Genomic DNA, 9,788 nt, shown 5'->3' with positions numbered 1-9,788 from the left:
ACTCCAAAAGAAACTCCAACGAATCCAAAACGCCTCAGCCAGGATCATATTAGACATCCCGCGCAACGAACACATCTCTGGTCACCTGAAAGACCTCCACTGGCTACCCATCAATAAGAGGATCACTTTCCGACTGCTAACCCACGCACACAAATCACTCTACGACATCGGACCAGAATGCCTCAACTCACGACTGTCCTTCTACACCCCCTCCCGCCAACTACGTTCTTCCAGCCAAGCCCTCGCCACTGTACCTCGCATCAACAAAACCACCATGGGAGGCTGATCCTTCTCATACCTGGCTGCTAAAACATGGAACTCACTCCCCACTTACCTTCGCCTTACCCAGAACCACCTAGCATTCAGAAAGCAACTTAAAACATGGATATTTGACAAGTAATCCTCCCCCCCCCCTAAGCGCCTTGAGACCCTCTGGGTATGTAGTGCGCTATATAAATTCTCTGACTTGACTTGACTTGACAAAGATCTCTACAGCAGGTGCCTTAACCACATAAGACATTTTAAAATGCAGACTCTTCAAATAATTGAGCAGCATAGATGTAATGCCACATTTCTCCTTGCTGACATTTTTTGTTTGTTTCAGAGTTTAGAAAAAAAGATCAATGTATAAATTGATGTCCAGATTTTGAGTTGGGGAGGGTTGCACTACTTTTTTGGCACAACTATGACAAAAATTCGGAATGGTAAATCTCGTAATGTGCTCAAATGTATTCATAATAGACCCGCTAAACACATTTTTGAAGTCTTTAGAGCTGACGTCACTTCTTGAGATGTCACTTCCTCGGAGGTCATAGGTTGTGATGCCACTTCCACGTTGTTTCATCCTGCGAAGCCACATGCGATGTCACGTTCCATGATGTCACATGCTGTGATGTCACGCTCCATGATGTCACCTGCATACTGCCTAACTTTCTAACTCACCCGCTTCTGTTTTTTCAGAACTTACGCCCTATTACTTGTGAACAATGTCCTTATTTCTGCTGCACAGTAAGGAGTACTTATGGGCTGTAGCAGCCAGACACAACACACATACTCACTTGGAGCACACCCGCAGGGTGGGAAGTGGCTGGGAGGAGGCAGCCTGGGAGGGACTTTCCTGACCCTAGCGATCTCACCCGCCTTCGCATTGCAGAATTTCACACAGAGTTAGCTCGGGGCGGTATCGCAGGGTAGAGGAAGCGAGAGCAGAAAGCGAGTGACGCATGACGTTTGGGTGCACTGAGCTCCCGGTGCAGCAGAGCTTCGGGGGAGTGAGTGCGGGCGGACAGATGTCTCGAGCAAGAAACCCGGCCATGGCGCCGTTCCAGCTTGGGAAGTGTACAGTAAGTTCTAAGCCATCAGTCTACCCTGCTTAATCATTTGTGGGAAAAGAGGAGGGACATAACGAGGTGAAATTAAAGTCCATGCAATAACAGTCGCATGTTTACTGTCAATGGGAAGATTCCTTGGGTTTTATGTATTTTTGGGGCGAAGTGGGGTGATTGGTGGGGAGGAATATATCTGACAACTGCATTTCAGCCTAAACGAACTTCTGTGCTTCCTTATAAAAAGACACAGGCTACAGCGAGTACGACTTACCTGACTGCATGGCTTTTATGTTTTAAGAATATCGTCCTATTTATGTAAACCTGGCAAGGGGTTTGGCTGCAGAGGTCGAGCAGGGAGACTTCTTTTCACTCTCCAAGTGTCAGGAATGACATCCCCGTAAAATGTGGGTTGGGCTAAGTGCTAAAACAACCATTTACCCAGTGCTGTAAACAGACAGGTACTGTCAGGTACAGATCACTCGTACTTCTTTACTTTTAAAGGGAGAGAGGCAACACTTTTCAGCAGTGGGTACAGTATTTACAGCGGTTGAGTACCCGCACTTCTCAGCAATAAACAGGTACAGTGGGATAGTGAATGTCCGGACTACAAAATTCCCATTCGAAGCACTGCATATACCCACAATCATTCCATAATAAACTGCATAGCAGGCACCTACCGAGAACTAGAAACGGGTACCAAAACATACAGCTCGAAAACAGTAATGGCCAAAATGCCAACCAATGATGGTTTTGCCTAGGGGTGTGCGACATATCTGTAATTTAGTCTTGGGTAATTACATAAAATTTCCTGAAATTTATACCTTATTATGTGGAGTGCAAATCGGCCATTTAGCTCTGTCTTTTAGCGCGCGAAATGTGTCCTTGCTTCAATTTCTGCTACAAAGATGTATGTTGGTCGGAAAACCCCACAAAAACACAATTGCTGTGAATAACAGCTGCTGTCATGTTTTTCCTGCGCTTCTGCACTATAGTTTTGCCACTAACAGACATAATTACACAACTGGAATAATGGTATATTATTGGGAACTTTATGTAACCCAAAATCCCTAAATTAAATGAATTACGTCAGTACTTTCCTCTCGTTTTCTGTGCATTCCTTACTGGGGTCCCCCCCCCCCTTTATATAGTTCAGGACAAGCTGGCAAATCCGTTGCTATGAGAATGTTCTGTTATAATGACAGGATGCTTCTGGAACAGCGCACGTACTGTTCAGTATTCTATGGTACTATTCAATGCTTTAGGGTGTGGTTTTGGCTGCTCACCTTGATAGTGATTCCCAATATGCCAAGATGCTAGACATGTTGACAAGATGGATGCATTAAATACGGCTGATTGTGCAGGATAGGATTGGGGCTTCTATTTTAAAAAATATATATTTTTATTAAGAATTTTTCCCGGTTTTTTTGGTGCATGTCCAGGACACGACATGATATAGAAGGTAGTATACAGACACTCGTATTTCGCACATAGTGGTTACATTAATCACATTCTGCAATATTCTCTTATTATACTAAACAAAGAAACATTAAACAAGGTGTCAGGGGAAACTTTCCAAAAACAACCTGAAAAAATAGAAAGAGAACAACAAAAAAAGCAAAAAAGAGAAAAAGAAGAGAACAAACCAAAACACATCATAGTCAATCCCCAATCTACAAAACACATTCTTCTTTTCATTGCTTAATCAGGTCCCAAATTCGCTCCCCTAACTTTCTCCCTTTTTTCCCTTCCTAGCATAAATTGCAGTTTCTAACTTGTAATTTGACAGCAATCTAGCTAACCATTGGTGGTATGTCGGAGGTGTAGCGTCTAACCAAGCCGAAGCTATACATAACCTCAAAACTGCCATTGCGACAAATATGAAATAAACCTCCTTAATCTGTCTATCATTGTTATTGACACCGAGTAGGATCATCGAAGGGGTCAAAATAATCTCAACACCTAACACTCTGCGGAGAAATATCTCAATTTCTTTTTGTGTTGGTTGCAGATACGTACACGTCGCAAAGATATGTGCTAGATCAGCTTCTATGTTTCCACATCTAGGGCAGTTAATTCCCGAAGTCCCTCCCCATTGTGCAATTCTCGCAGGGGTATAGTATAAGTGATAAATAGTTTTATAATGTTGCGCCTGGAGAGATGCAGAATACAAGATACTCTGCCCCCGATCTAATGATAGGTGAAAGCACTTCTCTCCTATTTCTAACTTGGTCACCCATTTCTCCGCCATCCTATCCATATCATTTTGTTTCGCTTTTATCAACTCAGAATAAAACCTCCTAATTGTGCAATCCAAACCTGCTTGTATAATATCCATAATTGGAATTTTATCAAACCCTGCCGCCCCCCCCCTCTTTGTGTCGATATAGCTTCTCACTTGTAGGAATTAAAAAAATTGCCTTGACTCTAAACCATACTTTGTCTGTAGCTCCGAGAATTGAAGCATACCTTGTGTACCCCTAACATCACTAATCATCCTTATCCCCTTCCTCCCTCATTCTCCAAAAACCGGTCGCGAAAAAAATATCTGCAGGGAAAGTAGGGTTAGCACTCATCCTAGTGTAAGCATTATATTTCCCAAGTCCAAAACTTTTTGCAAACGCTTTCCAGATACAACGTGCTGCCGCAATCGTCTTGAACCATGTCCTTTTAAAATAACTAGAGTCAATGTGCTTCAAAAACAGATTCTCCGCTTCTGCCCCCATAACTAAACCATATATTGCTAATGTACCAAACTCATCCTGCCCCTCTGCCTCTGCTCCCCCTACAAGACCTGCCATATACTGAAGTGACGCTGCCCAGTAATAGAGCTTTAAATCTGGTAACGACCAGCCACCCCTACTCCGGAGCAATGCCATATATCTAAGGGCTCTCCTTGTCTTTCCCTTGACCCAGATAAATCCATTGATCATGTGTTCACATACCTTAAACCATTTAGATTCGAACAGCAATGGGATTGCTCTAAAGATATATAAGAACTTAGGTAAAATCATCATCTTTATAATGTTGGGGAGTCCCACAATTGAAAGATGCAGGTTCTCTAGCCTATCCAAGTCCTTCCTCACTTTAGCCATTATTGGTGTTATACTTTTCTCTACTAAGGTACCTAAGTCAGAGGTGATAGTTACCCCAAGTATACTCCAGCCTGCACCACTCGATAATCAGTACAGACCGCATGTTGATTTTTTATTATCTGCGTCTTAGTGGTATTCAATGCATATCCGGAAACCTGGCCGAATCTCAGGGCCTCAATCTCCACCTGCACTATGGCGTCTGTGGGGTTAGGTGTTATCACTGCCACATCATCGGCGTATGCGAGCACCTTGCATTGCCCCATACGTGTATGCAGGGGGGGTATCTTCTCACACATCTCTATTCTTCAGATCAGCGGGTCCATATACATCGCAAATAAAAGCGGGGAACAGGGGCAGCCCTGCCTGGTACCCCTCCTTATTTGAAGTGGGCGGTTGTTCCTGCATTGATTCGAATTGCAGCCCTCGGGTCCATATATAGTGCTTGGATTGCTTTAATATATCCTTTTCTAAAGCCTGATCTTTTTAAATATGCCACAGATAATCCCAAGAGACCCGATCAAAGGCTTTTTCTGCATCCAATAGCATTACTGTCATCGGGTCTCCTGCGACCTCTGCGGCATCGAATAACGTGGTAACCTTGCGTGTATGGTGAGTCGTGCCCCTACCTGGAATAAAACCGTGCTGGTTACTGCTCACCAGATTACCTATTATTTGAGCAAATATTGTTGCTAATGTCCTAGAAAATATTTTTGTGTCGGAGTTTATGAATATAATTGGCCTGTATGATCCAGGTTCAATGGCTGGTTTCCCTTTCTTTAAAATTATAACAATATCGGCCCCTCTCAACGACCCTGTTATGTAACCCCTTCCTGTGCTTTCTGCATCATTATAACCATGTCTTCGCAGAGTACATCCCAGAATACCTTATAAAATTCCATTGGGATTTGATCTGGGCCTGACACTTTTCCTGAAGGGAGATTTGATATAGCAGCTTTAATCTCTTCTAGATCTAAGGGCTCTTCCAATCCTTCAGATTCTGTCTCCGACAGCCGTACCACCGGGATGTCCTCCAGGTATGCTCCTAATTCCTCAGGATCTCTGCCTTGCTGATCGTCATACAGTGCGGCATAAAACTTCCTAAACACCTCCCGTATTTCGTCCTCATCTGTGTGTAATCTCCCTGCTGAATCTCTGATTTCCCTTACCTCCCCTGAAGCGGCCTTTTGCCTTGTGCGTATGTCCAGAGTACGCCCAACCGTCTCACTAAACTCGTGGCATCTCTCCCTTTTGGTCATGAAAATCTTAGCTGCATTATTTGCAATATCCTCTTTCGCCTCCATTTTTGCCTTTGCTATCTTTATGAGAACATGATCTAACGGGCCCCCTGTTAACACGCAATGATTAAGGTCCTCCTCCGCGTCCAATAATGTCCTAGCTAAATCCCTATTCCTAATCTGCTCCTGCCTCCGTTTAAAAGTATTGAAGCTCAGGGTGTCCCCACGCACTCCCGCCTTAAAAGCATCCCAAACTATTCCGGTTCCCGCACTACCCCTATTGATCTCGAAATAATCTTTAATCCACTGTGACATGTGCTGTATATATATATGATCCTGTAGAGCCCTCTTTCAAATGTCCAGACCCTCTTCTTCCTACAGTAATCAAAAATGGAATGGACACTTGTTTCTACAAAACCATTGGTTTGTATTCGAAAACCCTCATAGACATCCTGGTATTGTCGTTTGCGTTGTATCTTTTTTCCGCCCCATCAGGTGTCATGGCGTATTCATCGGGTGATCGATTGACGTGCTGGATGCCTGCCTCACCTGAGGCTACCTCTGGTACAAGTAGAAGTGTCCAGAGATCAAAAACATATATGTGAAGGAATAGACTACAAATAGTGTCTAATCAAAAAAGATTATTTATTCTGGATAGTTAAGCACTATGGTTAAAAGAAGGAGTTGCGATATGTAGGTGGTCAAGTTACTGGACTACCATATCTCTTGAAAGACGTGTCGACATGTTTCAGCTCACTTGGCCCGGTCGGGTCTATGGAGCTTTCGTCAGGACAAAAAAAACGTATAAACTAACAGAAACGTACAAAGGATAATAAAGGAATGTGCCTCACACAATTTGTGTGGGATTCAATGTTGAGTAATGGGAAATTCCCATGCTGTTTTGCGCAAAATGAGCACTTCAACAGGGGACCCAGAGTCGCATACGTTTTTTTACCATGAGGTACAGCTTTGTGTCCCTTGTGCTGACTCTTCCCCTGGCTATGGAAGCCAGGGGAAGAGTCAGCACAAGGCTGGAATGCCAGAAACTGGTCCTCGGAAGCTTGTTTCTGGTCCAGGGAAGACATGGCTTGGCAGTTCGGGCTGGACTGTTCCCATGAGGCACAGGGTCAGACTGATTTGCATATAGCCATGTCTGAACTGGGGTGGCAGAGTGGGCTAATGAACGGTGATGGATTAAACCCAGATCTTTTGACTGGGTGTGAGTGTTTGATTGATTCAGATGCTCCGTCCATCACCACCCCCTTAAGCACAGGGCTGGCTGCATGGCTATTTCGATATATAAAAAGGGCGATAAGTCCAAGCCAGGGAATTACCACCCTATTAGTTTAATCGATTCCATACAAAAAATCATAGCACGTATGGTCTTGGGACGGGTCCAGGGCTGGATTGAAACAGAGGACATACTATCTCCCATGCCGGCGGGCTTCAGATCGGGAATAAGCACCATAGATCAGGTGTTTAGACTCTGCCTGATCTATTGGAAGGTGGTCTGGCTTGGCGGCGGTACCATCTTTGCTGCATTCATTGATCTGAAGTCCGCCTTCGACCTGGTGCCAAGGGACAAACTATGGGGTGTGTTGGAAAACCTAGGATGTCCACTAGAACTACTGAACCTCATTATTAGATTCCATGAGGATAACTACGCAAGAGTAAGGTGGGGTGGCCAGGGACAAGTGACAGAAACATTTCCCGTAACTAGAGGTGTCCGTCAGGGGTGCGTCCTGGCCCCAACACTTTTCCTCCTATTTATCGACCAAGTTGTGAAATTCTTCATGGATACCCCCACCGACGCCCCAATGTTGGCTGGGATGAGATTCCCCCTTCTCATCTTCGCCGACGACACCTTACTCCTCTCAAGAACACGTAGCGGGCTCCAGCGGGCCTTGGACCGCTTTGAGGAGTACTGTGCTATTAACAACCTGGTGGTAAATGTGGGGAAAACGAAGTTTATGGTTTTCACTAGAAACCATCCAGTCCGGAGCTCCGTGAGGTTGAACGGAGTTAATCTCGAGCAAGTTGAGACCATGACCTACCTGGGGGTTACCCTTGACAGCCGTTTGAGATGGAAAGATCAAACTAACATCCAACATCTCAAACTTGCACGGTTGACTGGCTGTCTTATAAAAGAGCAAAAAGGATCTACCACCAAGCGGGTTCTCCCAGCCCTCAGGATCTATGGGGCTATATGGACCTGCTCAACCTATTTAAAACCCAATGCAAGTTCCTCCGGAACTTAGTAGGTCTCCCACAGTCGACCCCCTCTATTCACCTTTGCCTGGATCTAGGGTGCCCTCCTATCAACGAGATGGCTAGATTTAGGTTGGTGGCCATGTGGAGACGAATATGGACTTCTCCTGGCCTGTTTCTCTTCGCAAAAGAACTAGCTGAAGTCAGGTCAATTACTGGATCCGGGAAAATCCCATGGTTTTAAGCTGTGAAAACCATTCTCACTGACATGGGTTTAGAACATCTCTGGTCATCCCCCCAATCTAACGCTTTCCCCTCCAAACAAGAGTTCAAATCCCTGTACTGGGCCTCGATCCGTTTAAAAAGAGTTTCACTCTCTAGCAATAATAGCCTTACAGGCAGGTTTCTAACATTTAAGCTTGACCCATCCAGAGAATCCTATTGGGATGTAATAACCAAACCGTTAGACAAAAAACTGTATCATCAGTTCAGAGTGGGGTCTTTGCCTCTGAACTCTTTTGCAAACAAATGGTCCACAGGGTCATCGATTAACTGTAAATGTTGCCCAGGACAGAAAGAATCGGAGGGACATTTTCTTTTTGCTTGTCCCAGATATTCTGTACCCCGAAAGAAATGGTTAAAACCACTGTTTCAGAGATTACCATTTAAAACCTCTGCGGAAGCCATTTGGGCGCTAAAGACCAACACTTCCTAACTCTTTGGTGTAAGTCTGGCTAAATATTTGGGCTGGGCCTGGCTTTTAAGGTTAAAATACATGTCATAGCTTCCAGGGCCCACACATAGTGTCTCGTAAAGTGATAAAATATGTATATTGCTTAAATCACCTGCCTTTAGATTTTTCCATCTGCATCTTTTGCACACCAAGCAAGAAATGGTTTCCCATTATTCAATATGACTTGAAATGTATTACTAAAACACCATGTGTTTTTTTTTTTATTTACTCAGGTTTTTCTTTTACCGACATTTAATGCTTTTTTTAACTATTCCTTTTTTGGTTTGTTCGAAATGCGCCTAGTCTTTGTTCATGGATGTTTTGTTTTTCTCTCCTTTCAAACAGTTTTTTTTCTTGCTTAAAATTTTCTGTTGTTTGACTTATTATTGTATTTTAACGTGTCTTTTATGATTTGTTAAAAATCAAAATAAAGACTTGAAACCTGAACCTGCCATTAAATGCTTCTAACTGAGTTATCACCCATAAAGCCATGAAACCATAGAGATTTCTTTTCCCCATCAATATTTGTATCTGATTTCTCTTTAATTACTGTTTTCATAGTCACCATAGTGCAATATGTGCCCAATCCTTCCCACACCCGTCCTGTTCCACCTGTGCATCTTTTTAAACTGTCGTGCCCTGCACCCCTTCTCTCCCCCCCACCCCAGACACCCCACCCTTACGAGCCCCCCCTTACTGGCAAATAGGTCGATCCTGACCTATGTATGACAGCATAGGCTCAAGGTGCCCCCCCCCTCTCCCCTTTCTTCGCCATACATGCTACCTATTTTTGTGTGCTGACCCTCATTTCATCACCTTGTCTCCCCATTTTGTGCTAGCGTTTACCTACTGACTACAAACACACTATTGATGTGCCTTTCCGTTGACTTGTTTTAGAGCCACTATCTGACTATTCTGCCCCCTACTCTCCTTTAAGGAAGTAAGGTACTCCTGCACCAGTACTTCAGAATAAAACACCCTGAACTGCCCATTAACTCCTACTTTGAGGCGGGATGGGAACATTAGATAAGCTTCACACCCAACATTTTGGAATGGGGTTATTAAATGTCTCATCCGCCACCTTCTTTCAACGGTGGCGTGACAAAAGTCCAGCCGGGGAAAAAAAGTTGCATCTTTGTACACACGTTTAGCCTCTGGTTTTGCCTTGCTCATTATTTCTTCCCTTAACAAA

At 44.0% G+C, this 9,788-nt stretch overlaps 1 protein-coding gene across 1 annotated transcript in view; it reads left to right on the top strand.

Annotated features, from left to right (window-relative positions):
• The first annotated feature begins 1,159 nt into the window (after positions 1–1,159).
• LOC147708817 (trace amine-associated receptor 1-like) overlaps positions 1,160–9,788 on the top strand; it is a 57,980-nt gene continuing 49,351 nt past the window's right edge. Inside the window, exon 1 of the mRNA XM_086925397.1 lies at positions 1,160–1,343. The gene's annotated coding sequence lies outside the window, so the exon portion shown is untranslated. The remainder of the gene's footprint in view (positions 1,344–9,788) is intronic.

Source organism: Lissotriton vulgaris, chromosome 6 (assembly GCF_964263255.1).
Source record: "Lissotriton vulgaris chromosome 6, aLisVul1.2, whole genome shotgun sequence".
Lineage (NCBI taxonomy): Eukaryota > Metazoa > Chordata > Amphibia > Caudata > Salamandridae > Lissotriton > Lissotriton vulgaris.
The sequence above is the reverse complement of the archived record's forward strand: the minus strand, read 5'-3'. Positions and strand labels throughout refer to the sequence as shown.